The following is a 15,931-nucleotide window of genomic DNA, read 5'->3' as shown; positions in this document are numbered from 1 at the left end:
ATTTATCCAGGCCATTGTAAATCTAGCAGTAGATAGTCGATGTCAACTGGACTTGTTCAAGTAAGGTTGAAGACGTTTTGCAGCCTTCCAAGATGCTTTATCAGTTCTTGCTGGAAGAATAGCACCAAGTATGCTATAATGATGCTACTTTAAAAGTAATTTTTTTTTATTATTGTTAATATTAATATTACATGGTACTTATATAACCCCAACATATTACACAGCGATTTACATGTCCAAGTCCATGGTCATGTCACTAGCTGTCCCTCAAAGGGGCTCACAATCTAATGTCCCTATCATAGTCATATGCCATTAACACAGTCTAAGAACAGTTTTAGGGGGAACCAATGAACCTAACTGCATGTTTTTAGAATGTGGGAGGAAACCAGAGTACTCGAGAAAACTCACGCAAACACAGGGAGAACCTGCAAACTCCATGCAGATAGTGTCCTGTCCGAGATACTAACCTGGGACCTAGCGCTGCAAAGGATAGAGTGCTTTAATAAATGTTAATGCATGAGTATTGCTCCATATTCTTTCCCTCAAATGTTGAATGTCTCCTGGCCGATAAAGATCACTTGGGACCCAGGGCCACCATCAGGAGGGGAGAAGGGGTACTTCTGTACCAAGCCTCGATCAAAAGTGTTTGACTTTTGCAATTCTGGAACTTTTAGACATGGGGGAGGGAGGCCAAGGAATTTTACCTAGCTTGGAGCCCAGAAATTTCTGATGGTAGTTCTGTTAGGACTTTGCAGGATAGGGGATTCCAGAGGCGACTGTGAAATCTCTATAAAACAAACTCAGGCCAACTGCAAAGCTGGTTGTTTTGTTCCAGTTGCTGGCGCTCAAGTATGCTAAAGTGTTTAGGGAGGCACAGTTTATTGTTGCAGAATATTCTAAGTAACTTCTTCATGCTGTGATCTGGAAAACAGCTACAAAGTTCTGGGAAGCACTGTATTATAAAGTAAAAAATCCTGGAACTCCTTAAGGATGATACACTTCATGACCCTGAAACTTACTGGAGACATGAAGTGTGCCTTCTTTAGGAAGTTTAAAAGGCAATTCTAGGTTCGAGAAAAGCAGCTCTCTTGTGTGTTAAGAACCTACCGGAGAGAGGCATAGAGCCTTTTTCACTTACGTACGGCTATAGCTTGCAGAGGATAAGAAAAAAAGCAGTGTTTCTTGATTTTTATAATATGGAGAAACCCTTAAAATAACTTCAGGCCTTAAGGGAACCTCTGCTGTAATCACTATATCCGCAGCTCACAGTACAAAATTGTGGTGGTCAGTAGGATGAATTCCTCTCACATTTCTGGCCAGTGGAAATAATGTCACCCTTACAGATAGCAAAAAGTTCATTGGTGTCAGTAAAACTGACCTAAGAGGTACAGAGTTCTCATTGCTCAAGGAACGCCTAGCAACTTCTTGTTGAGAAACACTGGATTAAAGCAACAAGTGCGCAGATGCTGGTGGTTAAAAAAAAAATTTTGCTCCCAGGTGCAATGCAAACTGCTGCTATCCTCCTTGCATTTGCAGTGGCAGTACAATTCTGTATCCAGGGGAGAAAACTGTAACGTGCTTCCAAGATCCATGCCAGAATCCCACCATGAATGCAACCGCATGCAAACTCTTGTTTAAAGTGGTTCCCAACCACTCCTATACAGTTGAATAGGAGCGGTTGGGAACAAGGTACAATGTTATGGTTTACTACAAGTCTGACTTTTAGCAATCTGACTTTTCATATTAGTAAAAAATGTAGAGATACATGAAAACTTGGTGCTCTGTGTTTCAAGCATAACTGGTATACTTGATACTCACTTTTTTTAAATGTGTTTTTTCTTTTCATGTCTTTGTTTAGAACCATGGCTATGAGCAGATGTTGGTTTAGTCATCCTTTTGACCTTTTGCATTGTTTTTCATTGTAAATTGTTATATTTGAGGATTAGTAGTATATCTGAAATACTTAGTTGAGCTTATTATTGTGTGTTTTGTTTGTGACCCTGTATATATTTTGCAACATGCAAGATTATTCAGAAGGCCATATGCAATGTACTGTATCACATAACAAGCACAGTTCAGACCACTGTAAAATGAAATCCTCTTATTTTGAAAATTTGTTTCTGCAGGATACTCTTCACCTTCTGTATCATAGTGTGAACCGGATTTCCATGTTTGTCCCAGATTTCCATGTAAGTTTATATTTTGGACTCCCTGGTATTTATTGCATAGTGCAGTGTAAATATTAATAAAAAAAAAGATAATAATAAATAGGTTGGGTTGGTTGCTGACTGATGTTGTACTTTATGCATTGTCATACCTAATGATTCATTAAGCAAAAAGGCCATAAAAAAGAGCCACACATTAGTCATAGCAGCTGTAGCCACAACCTCATAACTCTATGATTCTGGGGAACCACTTGGAGTTCCAAAATCTACAGGAAACCATGTAAAATAAAAAACATGATCTAAACCAAACATTTCAGTAGTTCAAATGGCAAAGCTGGCTAGGTATATAAATGAAATCTAGTAGTAAAATCTTCTACTGTTTTGTCCTTTGATAAATGCAAATGGAACCAAGGTTGCAAATGCCAGCATTTTTAATAACTTAAGTTACACAATAAACGGCATTTCTAAAACCCCAAATTGACACCAAAATGTTATTAACTGCTTTTAGATCATTAGAAGTTCAGTATTTTATTATTGTGATATGGTTTACAGGTAAACATTTAATATACGTTTTATGTGTCTTCTGTATTGATGCATTTGAAATTCTGTGCAACAAGTCTTGCACACTCCTATATAGAGGGTCAATAGGAGTGTGCTTCATGAAGCTCATGATAGGTACTTCCTTTCTTCCTGTACCATAAATGAGTGTTCACCAACCTTTTGGAGCTCAAGGACCACTAAATGCACTCTGGACCGGGCATCCGTGGGGAGCAGTGTGTCACTCAAAGGAGGAGAAACTTCCCCCAGAATGTCGTCATAACCAGCCCACTGCCCTGACCCTGAGATCCGTATGGGAGATATGGTCTGTGGCTCTGGCCAGTGCGCCCCACCCAGCGGAGTCCTTCTTCTAAAATATGTTGTGACCCACAAAATTAAGTAATGGCGATGGAAAGTAAGAGCATAAATAAGAAAGCAAAGTAAACCAAAAGCCCAGTGAAAACATTTTATTATACACTAGAGAAAGCGGGAAAAAGTTTTTATGTTTTTATTTGAAATGATTGGAAATTTCTTCCATGGGGACACAATTTTAGAAGAGTTGGAATAGATTGGAACATCTGACAATGCTTTTATTTCTGTTTTTGTCTTCCTATTCTAGGGACCACTACCCCCCTTTTTATTGTACAAGTGTAATGGGAATAGAAAGTGAGGTTATATCTCCCAATGGAAACATTGAGAGCATTTGGATAATTATTAAAAGTTTAACCCACTCCTATATGTGAAATTCTCAAGGTGGTCTGGAATTACCCAAACGTGATTTAGCATGCTTGCATTTCCTTTTCCCTGAGGAGTGCATCCTTAGCTTGCAGTGAAATTGAATACTAGTCATTTTTGATAAATCAAATTGCTAAACATTGGGAAAGAGGAAATGTTAGGCAAGATACATGAAAAGACAGCTGCAAACCTGCCTCAGGGTAAATCACAATTTCTAAATCCACAATAGTTTAGCTTGCCTTCCTCAGATCTATTGATGGTCTTTACATTTTAAAAGCAACCAAAACATTCAAATGTTTGCATTAGCATTTACAGACTTTTTCCTAATATTACAATGGATCTTTTCCTTTCTGAACACTTTTCTTTCCATCCTCCTTCAGTTCTGTAGAGTTGCTTAAGACATTTATCACTGAACAAACTTTTAAGTAAATGGGTGGGGAGGGGTCCATAACTTGTATATTACCATTATCATTCTTTCCTACAAAAAAAAAAAAATAACAAGAGCAAGCAGAAATAATCAATACCCTGAAAGACCAACCAAGAGCTGAAAATGTTAACAAATGCAAAGGCTGGGTAAAGCCCAGCTGTACAAGCAAATGGAGACATGGCACAATCCCTACATGAGAAATTATTTAAAATTAATCAACAATTAAAAATTGCATTTGGATGTCATAATACAATAATATTATTAAATGACGTACACCTATGTCCATTATCTTTTTTCCAGCATGTTTAACTTTATTCATTGTATACAGTTTTATTAAACAAATTGCTTTTCAGGAATACATTGCAGGATCTCTTGTCTGGTGATCCTACCAATACCAGTACTTCTTTTCAGACAATATTAAGCCACTGCCTCAGATTTAGCAGAAGCATTGGCAATGCCATGTCTGAGCTCATCACCTGTTGGGTTGGCTATCATGACAATACATTCCTACACAGGGTTATGGAGACTTAATGGGCATTCAAACATTCAACAAACACCAAAATGCCCTTAAACCTAATTCAACACCCCTTGTTCTCACCACTGCACCAACAACACTCCTAACAATTCCTTAACCACCCAACCTGGCCTATTGTAGAATGTGCAAACTTTTGCTAGCACACTTAAAATCTTGAATACCATTTCATTATATATTTAAAAATTCTTCTTTTTTTACAGTGTTCATGTCCCTTAGTGATTTTATAGCAATAATATGAAACATAATCACCGTAGCATGAATAAGGTTGTTGTCAGTGCTAATATTGTCACAGCTTGTTACTAACATTTTCAATGATTTTATTCATACGTGTTGTACTCTTTGTTCAGTGAACACTCATTTTGTGTCATCTGCTTCAGTTGTTATTGTGGGTGTGGTTGGCTTTTACTGACAGATAGATTTCCTTACAGTAATGTGAGTGACATAGACAAGGGCGAATTAATATTAAGCACTGTGAGCTAGTTACAACTTAGGTTTAAAATTCTAATACTCGTTATTTATTAGTAACACTTGGAATGCAAAAAAAGGGTTTGAGAGTCATGCAATGGGTACCAGATTTGCAGATCACTACCACTAAAGTACAAATCTCCTGGTGATATCTGTGAATCCTGGCATTTTCACCTCTAATTAAATGTCCTCTTACCATGGGTTATGACCTTTATTGACAATTTTTGTATGCTTTCTTTGTACTCTGTGGTGGCTTCCAAACATATTTCACCAATTTACAATCATAACCAGTGGCCAGCTACTCAAGAAAATGACAGGACCTCCTACTAAAAGCTTTATTACACCTTTGATCATGGTAAATGCCATAATACATTAGTGTTCAGTGCAGATGTGTCCACTTACATTTAAGGTCAGTGGAGTAGGGTTCCCGTACACTGGTGGCCAATGAAGCAGTGTCTCCTTATATTGGTTGTCACAGGTGAAGAAGTGTCATTTTACACCAAGGACAAGGAACTACTTAGTTGGTGGTCAATGAGGGGACAAATGACCTCGTTCATTGGTGGTGTAGGAAAGAATGTCTTTTTCCACTGATGGTGAATGGAAAGAAGAAAGATGTTTTACACTGGTGATTCATGGGAAAGCATGTCTTCTTACATTGATAGTCATCAGGGGGAAAACCCAGCTTAAAGCAGAAGTAAACTAAAAAAGAAAAAAAAAAATCACACTAATCCCTTCAGGGCTTTCCTTGATTGGGTCTCAATCCACCTTCGGAGCCAGGTAGCACCATCTTCGTCCTTTTTCTTTCTTCTTTTGGTTACGTCCATCAATCTTGTACTGAACAGACACAAGATCAGGGACATAGTCTTTCCCCATTTCAGAATTAAGCTGCTTTTTCTCAAGCCTGATCCTGGGCATGAGTGGAAGGGGCAGCCAGAAGCCTCCTGGGACATAGGTATCCCAGAAAGCTCTGCACTCATTCAGTCTTTACCGTTGCAGCAGTAATAACAAAAGATGAGGGCTTCCCTTTTTTAATGTGCTTAAAAGAAAAAATGAAAGTAATTTTTACTTTTTTATATTTTATTTAGTTTAAAAGAGCTATCCAGCTTCTTATATGAAGTAAAACTTTTGATGATAGATCCTCTGATAGTAATTTTGAACTGAGAAAATAGATCTTCTGCTGGTCCCAATGATTAAAATTATGTGAATGCCAAAACTGTTTGGGGATAGGTTGGGAGACCAGTCCTTCCAGGAACAGTATTCTGTATGAATGTCAGCAAGTCGTTGGGCAAATGTAATTTAGTGGCAAGAACTTTGTGATTATGGAGAGTCCTGCAGGGTACGCCTTTCCACACTCCCTGGTTCTTAGGTGCCACCCTGTGCACATTGGCACTATTAGAAGGGTCCTGTAGTAGTACTGCATTTTGAACCCAGTACTTTGCTTCATGTGCATGTATAATAAATTAGTCTTGTGAGCAGAAAAATGTCTAATCATAAGAGAAAAAGACAGGGATCAGCAAAAAATGTTTTCACCCATGCATGTTTCTTTGAACTTGATAATATAAACTCTTCCTTTATTAAATGCAACACAAAATTCCAAGCCCCCTGCAAACACTACTAAATGTGTTGGGCTCACATCTGCTTGGTTTTGTATTGATCCTTCCTCTTCAGGCTCCAGAAGCATACACTTTAGAATAAGAAGCTCATGATTTAGGGTCTGTGCACAAAATTGTGGTCTTCTTTGCTGCATTTAATGCACACGTGTATAGTGCACCATAATAGACTACTATCATTCATTCACTATTTTTGGTAGTACTGCACAAAAACAATTGTTCTGAGAGGATGCATTGGGCTGTCCTTGGGTTGCTATTCAGAATAAACGACATTGCAACCCACAAGGGTTGTTATATATTGCAGTAATATTACTGCAGCAGAATGGTGTGAATGGGACCTTTATCAGGTACCTGTGTCTCCATAGCTAGGTGCAAGATCTGAAGTTGAATGTAAGCCAAAGAACCCAATCGACTCTTCTGTGGCTGACACTCCATAGCCCTAATTAGACAGAACTTTACCTGCCTGCCTAGCTGTCTGTCTCTAGAGCCTTAAATCTGCAGAAACACCTATGCCTAGCATAATTTATACACTGTTCAAGATTAGCCACTGGGTCCCCCAGGGCTGCTTTTCTAAGCCTGTTGTTTTGCAAAACCAGGAGAGCTAATGCACATCCCAATTGAGGTGCAGAAATAGCGTTGAATACTTGGACATGGGAAGTTTATCAGTAATATTAGCAAGTATATGTTTACTATATGAGTTGTATGGCAGTCCTGTGTCGTAAAACTCCCCACTAACTAAGTATCTGTGCCTATCTACTCCATTACTTTATGCTGACAACACAACTTGTATGGTTACAGTCACTGAGCCTTCAATCTTCATTTCTATAAATCCTTTGCCAACTTTGCTGCAGGCCAATGTTACCACTTGGCATTAAAAAACAGTCAAACCTAATAACCTCTCACTTTTGTTAGTTTTGCTGAGGTCAGTTGCATAATAGATATATTTCTTATCAGTGCAATGCTATCCAAGCCAGTTTTTTTTAAGGTTTATTTTGATGTCTCACATAGGTATGGGTGGGAGCAGTTTGAAGGAAATTGATTTTGCAGGAGTAAGCAATATAAAACGATCTAAAATTTTGATAAAACTGTCTTCTAGCTTTGTTGTGCCATAAATTTGTCTCTTGTAACTGCTATTAGGAGGAGCAGAGGTCTTCTGTTGGCATCCTCATCACACAAGCTACATCACCAGTTTAAAAAAAGAAACGTTAAAGAAATGGCAAAATACACATTAAGTGCCACCTTAATTAAGCCACCTTAAATTCCACCTTTCCTGAGACCTAAGTGCATTTTATGTGCAGATACACCAAAATTGTGCTCATCCTAATCTAGAGGTAAAAATTAATTACACATATTTACCTATCGTTTTCATGTTTGAATGTAAATCCACATAATTCAGAACGATGTTGGTGTTTATTTTATATAAGTTATTATTTTACCAGTAATTATGTGTGTATTTTTTTTCACGAATTCAAGGTTTGCAGTTGTATAAATTTACTCATTTTAAAAAGTGCATTTGGGCTTGGGGGCAGGAAAACGATCTTACCCCCAGTCCTGGTTAGCACTGTCTCTTTCTACGGGTCTGCATACAGGACCTGGCCCCATCCATTTGTCAATATCTGCCCATCATGTTGCCCGACGGTAATAGGGGGCCCTATGGGTCCCCAAGTAGCGAGGGTCTAGTCGACATTACAACCCCCATTCCTACATCATTGCGTGTATTCCTGTTCTGCTGATAAGTATGACATTTTAAGTTGCCTCTAGATTTCTCCCCAGGTGACAATGGTCCTTAGAACATGGGAAATCTCCCAACGGGGGCATGAAAAGCAATGACTCTGGCAGAGGTTCCAAACGTTCTTAAATGTAAAAACAGTTTCTCAGAATCAATGCTTTTTACTGTGAAAGTTGGACTTGAATGGTATAGGCTTACAGGGTGAGAAATCTGGGAAGCCTCCGGAAGATGACTAAAGTTATGAAGAAGGAAGAATCATCATACATTTCTTTTCAAGCTATTCTTGTTTTTTCTATTTTATTAGGCATACACCATGAAAAATACTATGCTGCGTATGTTTTGTAAAAGTCACTTTCACTGCTTTATAACTACAAGAAATGTCTCTTCTGTCAGCAGCAAAAAAAAGACAATTTAGTTCCCCTTTACACTAAAATGTTCATTTGTGGAAATGAAAACTTTGGAGTTGGAATGATGCTTTTTTCAGAGGATTCAGCAAAAAGGTCATGGAAAGCAGGTTCAGAGTTTACTGACAGAAGTAGACACAATATTCATATGTACAACAGCTGACAACATAGAAATTCAGCATTTTGGCGAAAACAATATATCAGTGAAAGGGTCAAGGAGAAGACTTTGATACAGCAAATATATAAGGATGATGAAACACAATTTCGGGGGTTTCTAGGGTATCTGAGTCTTCTAATGCCAGCGTATTATCTCATATTTTATTAACAATCTTTTTAAACTTCAAAGGTCAAAATTAAGAAAATTATTTATTTTGCAGCTGCTTCTTCTGATGTATGATGAAAATGTACAAAGTTCTGGAGGTTTATCTTAAAGTGAACATGTAATGAATAAAATATGGGGGGTGCCATTGTGGACTTTATTTTTAAAGGTGTAGATCAGACTTTCTAAAACTTTTTAAAATGGGGGAAGACTTGAAATACCTTTCACGTCTTAGGGAACCCCTTCTATAATTCCTATAATGATAGATCACATTATATTAACATCAGCTGGAAGAATGCCCCTTACATTGCTGGTCATTGGGAAGAATGTCTCATTTACAGTCAAAAGTATAATTGGTGTCACCTAAACTGACCTGAGAGTCAAAATTGCTCAAGGAACACCTAGGAACCTCTGCAGGAACCCTGTAAGGGAAACACTGATGTAGATTCTAGGATGTCACATTCATATTTGTTTCACTACATGTATTCAGCCAGGTATTGGCATATATCTGATATTAAGACGTGCTTCTGATCTGTGACTTCACAATTATTAGGTCCAGAAAATGTTGTACTTTTAAATGAAATAGGAAATAATTACCATTTTTTTAGACTTTACTTGTCATTGTGATGTTGAAGAAATTGGGTGTTTGGTTGTCCCCAGTTACATATTCACCTTTCCATTGGTGTCCTGCCACTCAGGGATTAAAAAGACAATAGCTGGTACTTTTGGGTATGGAGCATGAAACACTATATGTGACTACAATGGGCCAATCACAAAGTTTAGATTTCTCCCCTAAACAGACTATAATGGCTATTGCCAGCTATGAGACACCCACACATTACAAGGGGTAATGCTCCTACTCCCAGCAGCTAAATGGAGCGAAAGAGGGAACAATGGAAAGGTAGTGGAAGCAGATATAAAGACACTCTATTGGAAACAATACAGTTTAGCTTATCATATGGATTGTCCATAACATTTTTAATGCAAGCAATTACTTACCCTAATTCACATGTAAACAGGAGAGAGAGCAAAGAGATGGGCTCAATACTGAACTACTTCTTTCTTCTTTGTCCAGTCACTGACTGGGGAGGGAAGGAGACCTCTAAAAGTTACTAACCTGTAGCAAAAAAAAAAAATCAGATCTCCTGCCATGCCAGACAGAGCTGTTTTTGTGGCAGAATGGTGTAAATCCCATAAATGTTTGGACAGAAAATTAAACTTTACTTTAACTGGTAAAACTACTCTCATATACTTTCAGAAATATGTATGGCAGCCTTGGCACTGTAAAGTAATGGATGCCCAAGCTTGGTCATGTTTTATTCATTCTCTGTGTCTCTCCCTCCCTCCCCATGCTCTCTATTTACCACCCACCACCCTCCATCCTCTTTTTCCCTCTCTCTTCCTCTCCTTCTCTCTCCCTCCCTCTCTCTCTCTCTCTCTGTCCTTACCCCTCTCTCTCCCTCCCCCCCACCTCTCTATCCCCCTCCCTCGCTCTCTCCCTCTCTTTCTCTCTCTCCCCCTCTCTTTCCCTTTTGTTCTCTCTCCCTCTCCCCAGACTTGCCTTGGGATTCAGTGATTCTGCCCAACTTAGTTTCTCACCCTTCAGTGCTGATTCTTTAAGAACCATGAAGAAGCGGTAACCGCACCGCAACCTCACCGTCAGTCTGAACAAAGAACCTTCTTTCAAGGCAGTTGGGAGGGAGGGGGAGGCACATAGTAGTCAGTCTAGATGAGAAAAAAGTAAATTTCTGGCCCTAATCAGGATGGGAAGCAAGGGTAAATCTCCCTATACATAAACATCTATGATTAATAAAAGTTTTAACTCTCCTCTACACTTTTAAACTTAGCAAAGAGATGTATTGGCTGTTTTTTGTTTAGTTATTATTGTGATTTTATTGTCGCCCATGTTTATATTTTCCATCAAAGCCCTGAGGACTTTATTCTTGCATCTGTTTTAGTTATTTATAGACCAATCAGCAATTATTTCATACAACAGAATTCTTAGGAAATATTTGCAGTGCATTAATGTGTGGTACCGCATGGGGGCAGCAGTGTATAGAAAAGACAAATATACAAATTATAACTGAATTAACATATTGATCAACAAAATGATTGGACTGCATGCATTTGTAACAGGGACCTGAATTATTTTTATTTTATTGCTATGATAATGGCATGTTCAGACTAGATATTTTTCAAGCAGTTTTGGGCCATTTTACTGTTCAAAACAGCTTGCAAAAACTTTTTAACATTGGATTGAATGGGTCCACTATCCTCTTTATGGCAGGAGGCAGTGTTGCTGAACCCTTTTTTGGACCCTATATGCAGCATCGTTGTTGTCACATGCAAACGCTCAAAGCCCTCATGGGCGCTGCCATTTTCTTCCTTCTTCTCTCCCTTGTTTTAGTCTCCTGATATTTTGATTGGTCCGGACAAGTTGACATAACTCCTACTCATATGGGAGCCACAGGGAAAGACAGGATCTTCTAGGTATCCTGCAATACGCAGCTAGACAAATTTTACAGATAAAGAGACTGATCAGGCAGGTAAGAATGTTTTATTGCAGAAGAAAGATTACCAGCTTTACCTGGTTGCAAAATTTTTGAACTTTAGTTCCGCTTTAAAACTCCTGTGCAGGCTTTTTTTTATTACAACAGGTTCTTTAATGCTTAGTATTTTTTCATTTTTAATTTCTGAAAAACAGTTCAGAGAATAAATGCTCCATGGAAAATCGTTTTTATTCATCAATCGTACTGAAACACCACATTAAGCAAAAAAGAAAAAAAAAAGCAGGGAAAAAAAGTGAAATATATACTTGCCTATTACCTAGCTTCTGTTGTACAATAGATGCCAATTACTGGTACAGGATCATCTTCTCAGTAAAATTCTGGCAACCTGACATTGCCCGGGATCTCGCAGAATTCTTGTCTAGGCCCCTAGCTACACATGTGCTCAGGAGTTACTCTGTACCAGTACAAAACTGCACATGTGTGGCTTAGCGCACAATGGAGAAAAAAGAAAAACATAAAAAAGACATACAGAGTGTTGTTGTAAATTCCTCACAATCTATTTTCTTACTGTGAAAAGTGAATTTATGTAGTATTTAGGGTTTAAAATGAGAGAAGTCTCCAGCACAAGACTAAGGTTCTGAAAAAGGATGAAAAGATCCTATATTTTTTCTTGCTATCTTTGCCCTTTTTTTAAGAGGGTTGTGGTGTCTCTCTTTTGATGATAAGGCAGGTCATTATTACAGAAAGTGACAGGTGATGTGCCTTCTGCATTATTCGGTCTTACCTGCCTAATTGCTCTGGGTTTCAAGCAAAAAGCTGAGTTGCGCATGTGTATCATTAGCGTTGCTTGCCAGGGAAACCCAACATTTGAGGCTTCCTCGTGTGTTCTGAGATGAACTCTCACATGCCTGCTCGGGAGTTACATCACCCGTGCATGGCCAATCAATATTGTGGACAGGTGAGTCGGACGGGTTTCGGCTGTACTGGGTGGGCTTTATTGCCCATTTTTAAAACAATCTTTCAAACCAAACAATTCACCATATCATTGTAGGGAGATGACGTACTATTGACCCTCACTAATCCTTTGGTAGCACTACCAAACTTACACAAGGTGTTAGACGAATATGGCTCCCTCTCAGGGTACAAGATTAATTGGACCAAAACTGAAGCTATGCCAGTGAAAATGGCTACTATGGTACTGCATCGTAAAGATAATTATCCCTATAACTGGAAGACAGACTCATTTAAATATCTGGAAATTCATCCAGACCAGACAATATTCGAAAGTAATTATACTCCACTCATATGGAGGTTGATTCCTTTCTTGGAAGGTAGAAATCACTCTAGAACCTTTTTTTTTGGTCGCATTGCCTCTATTAAGATGTCCATTTTACCAAAATGTTTGTACCTATTCTCCACTCTGTCTGTAAAAGTCCCACTAAAAACAGTAAGAAACCGTAAGCGAAAGTGATTGATTTTTTTTGGGGTTATAAGAAAAATTGGCTCCCCAAATCCGTATTGTGTGCCTTACGCACTGGCGGAGACTTAGGGGCACCGGATTTCACTAAACACTACTATGCCACGCACTTGAGACTTTTGGCCTTTTGGTCGACATTGCAGTCCTTTTATCGTTGGACAGAACTGGAGAAGCTATGGTTAGCACCTATTCATCTGATATCTATGCTCTGGAGTGCCTATTTTAGGGCCCCAGAGAACTCCCTTTTGGCACCAATGAAATTCACTAAACAGGTTTGGTTATGATGTAAAAGTAAATTAAAACTGACTTCTGAGCCCTCCTTGCTCACTTCCTTTCTTTTATACCCTGGTAGTCCCAGACAGCACCACATGCATCTTGGCCCGTCCATGGCACGATAAACAGCTTTTTCACTATGGCCAGATAGTTCACCAGAAAATCAACAGAAATTTGAAGCTACGGGTATCTCATTTTACTGTTATTTACAAATTAGGCACTATGCACAAAACCTGATGAAAGATCTAGTATTTCCCTCTCCCACCTCCTTTGAGAGATGGTGTATGGGTGGTCCCTCTCAGAGAGGCCTGATCTTATGAAATTAGTCAGGCCCTTCAAAGGGAATCCACCTCTTCCAAATCTGCCATAACAGACTTAAAACCTACCTCAATGCAAAAATGGGAACAAATTTTAGGTAGAACACTTCCGGAAGAGATCAGGAAAAATTTTTGTCAAAAAGCTCAGAAAAACTCCCTTCTATAAAGAAAACGCAAACAAAATACTAATGCACTAGTAACTCACCCCAGAGGTGTTTTAGAATAGCGGTCGCAAACCGGTGGTCCGAGAGAAAAATTTTGGTGGTCCGCAGCTCTGGCGGCTGCCCCCACGAGCGTCCTCTTTACAAATCTCAGGCCAGGGAAGTGGACACAAGCCGCTCACTCTCCCATCACAGGCCCAGATCAAGCACCCTACATCATATTTTCTGGTTTTGTCAGCGTATAGTACCCTACTGGCAAATGGTGAATTAATTACTAGAGGAACTGTTTGATGTGCCCGTTCACTTACATATGCTAACTCACTCATTGGAGCTACCGATCCATAAATTACCCAATCTAACAAACGCCGAATGACTAATATACTAACAGCAGCAAGGGGGGTTAAGGGAGTACAATTGATGGAACAGCCTAGGCAAGGTTATATGATAGGCTTGAAACATTTGATATATTCTGGGCACCATGGGAGGCCTATCTCTTGGCTCACACAGGGACATGGAACAGGTGACGACCCTGGGGAATGCCTACTTTCAGTGAATGTGGATAGCACAAGGGACAGTCGCCCTAATAGACCACAGGCCCATCCCTACCCTCTTTTTATCACCCTTGATCAAATATCCATGCAAGTAACATACGGGTTGGAATTTTTCACTTTTTTTTGTCCAATGGACGTCATATATACCATCCAATACTTACACCCCTCTCTCAGATGGGCCAATCAGTATTTAGGTATCACCTTATATTCCTAATAGAGGTTGACAATGTCCATATAATATACCACTGTTTTTTCTTATATGCTAATCATTGTATAGAATAGAGAGTTTTCTATAGGAATATTGGTGAATTAGTAGCTTTCATATTGTTATTACCACGACCACATTGTTGTATGTACCTTTGGATTGTTTCTTTTTGTTTTCCATTTTTTTCTTTCATTTTCTCTCTTCTCTAGGTGACTCAAACTGTTGTTAATGTTGTTTCTTGATACATTTGTATTTTATTTATGTGCAAATATTAATATAAAATACATTTATAAAAAAAAAACAATTGTTATAGTTTAAAACATCCATGTCTCTACATCTTGCAAATTCTGTCAAACATGAAGAACATGTTAACATAGAGGTGGAAAGGTTTTGATGAGCTTCAGAATGCATTTTGGTATCATTTCAAAGCATATAGACTTTAAAACACATTTTTAGCATATACTGCAACACATAAGTATTTAAGCTATATCAAAGTAAAGTAATGCTTTTAATATCCAGCACTGACCAATCCTGCAATCTCATTTTTGGCGGGCTGAACATTAAACCTGACATCCAACCAAATGCTAGTGCACTGCTTAACACTGAATATGATATATGAAAGCTATTTTATCCTCCATCTAATATTATTAATAATAATAATAATAATAATAATAATAATAATAATAATAACAAACAGGATTTATATAGGGCCAACATATTTTGCAGCACTGCATGCTCATCTCTATGCCCTCTGCTTGTGATTGGGGAATGAAGAAGCAGCAAAAGGTAATGAATTCAGAATTATAAATATAATATAAATATAATTCATTTTTTAAATTTTATTTCTCAGGATACCAACTGTTTATACCTCTTCCTCTCCACAAGTCGCAATGTTAATTCAGGAAATCTAAAGGCACCTTCTAGGGCAGGGGTCCCCAACCTTTTAGAGCTTGTGGACCACTAAATCTATGGACTCTGGACTGCGCATGCACGGGGAGCCGTGTGTCACTCAAAGGGGAAGAAACTTCCCCCAGAGTGACATCATGATGCCTGAACCTGCCCACTCTCCCATCCCAGGTCCAGAGACACAACCCACCCACCGCCCTGAGCCTGAAATGCATACAGGAGACATGGTCCGCGGCTCTAGCCGGTGCGCCCCCCCCAACAGGGTCAGAAGAAGGACCCCACTGGGGAGGTGCACCAGCAAGAGCCGTTGACCACCGCTTGTCTTCATGCTCTCGCGGCCCACCAGGGGTGGGGATCCCTGTTCTAGGGCACATGCATCCATTTTCCTAGTCACCCCAATCTTGTGTCTGAATTGTGAGCCTTCCATAATCAGTATGGTGGTCGTGGTAACTTGCGATGTTAACTTGCATCTACATGCGCAAACAGTAAAGGTAAAGAACCTTAAAGCAGTTCGAATTTATTATAATAATTTCACAGATAGTAAGCGACATTTGAGACCTGTGGTAAACCACAGCATTATGCTGCAGGCTCAACCACAGATCCAA

Source organism: Pyxicephalus adspersus, chromosome 9, assembly GCF_032062135.1.
Source record: "Pyxicephalus adspersus chromosome 9, UCB_Pads_2.0, whole genome shotgun sequence".
Classification (NCBI taxonomy): domain Eukaryota; kingdom Metazoa; phylum Chordata; class Amphibia; order Anura; family Pyxicephalidae; genus Pyxicephalus; species Pyxicephalus adspersus.
The sequence above is the reverse complement of the archived record's forward strand: the minus strand, read 5'-3'. Positions refer to the sequence as shown.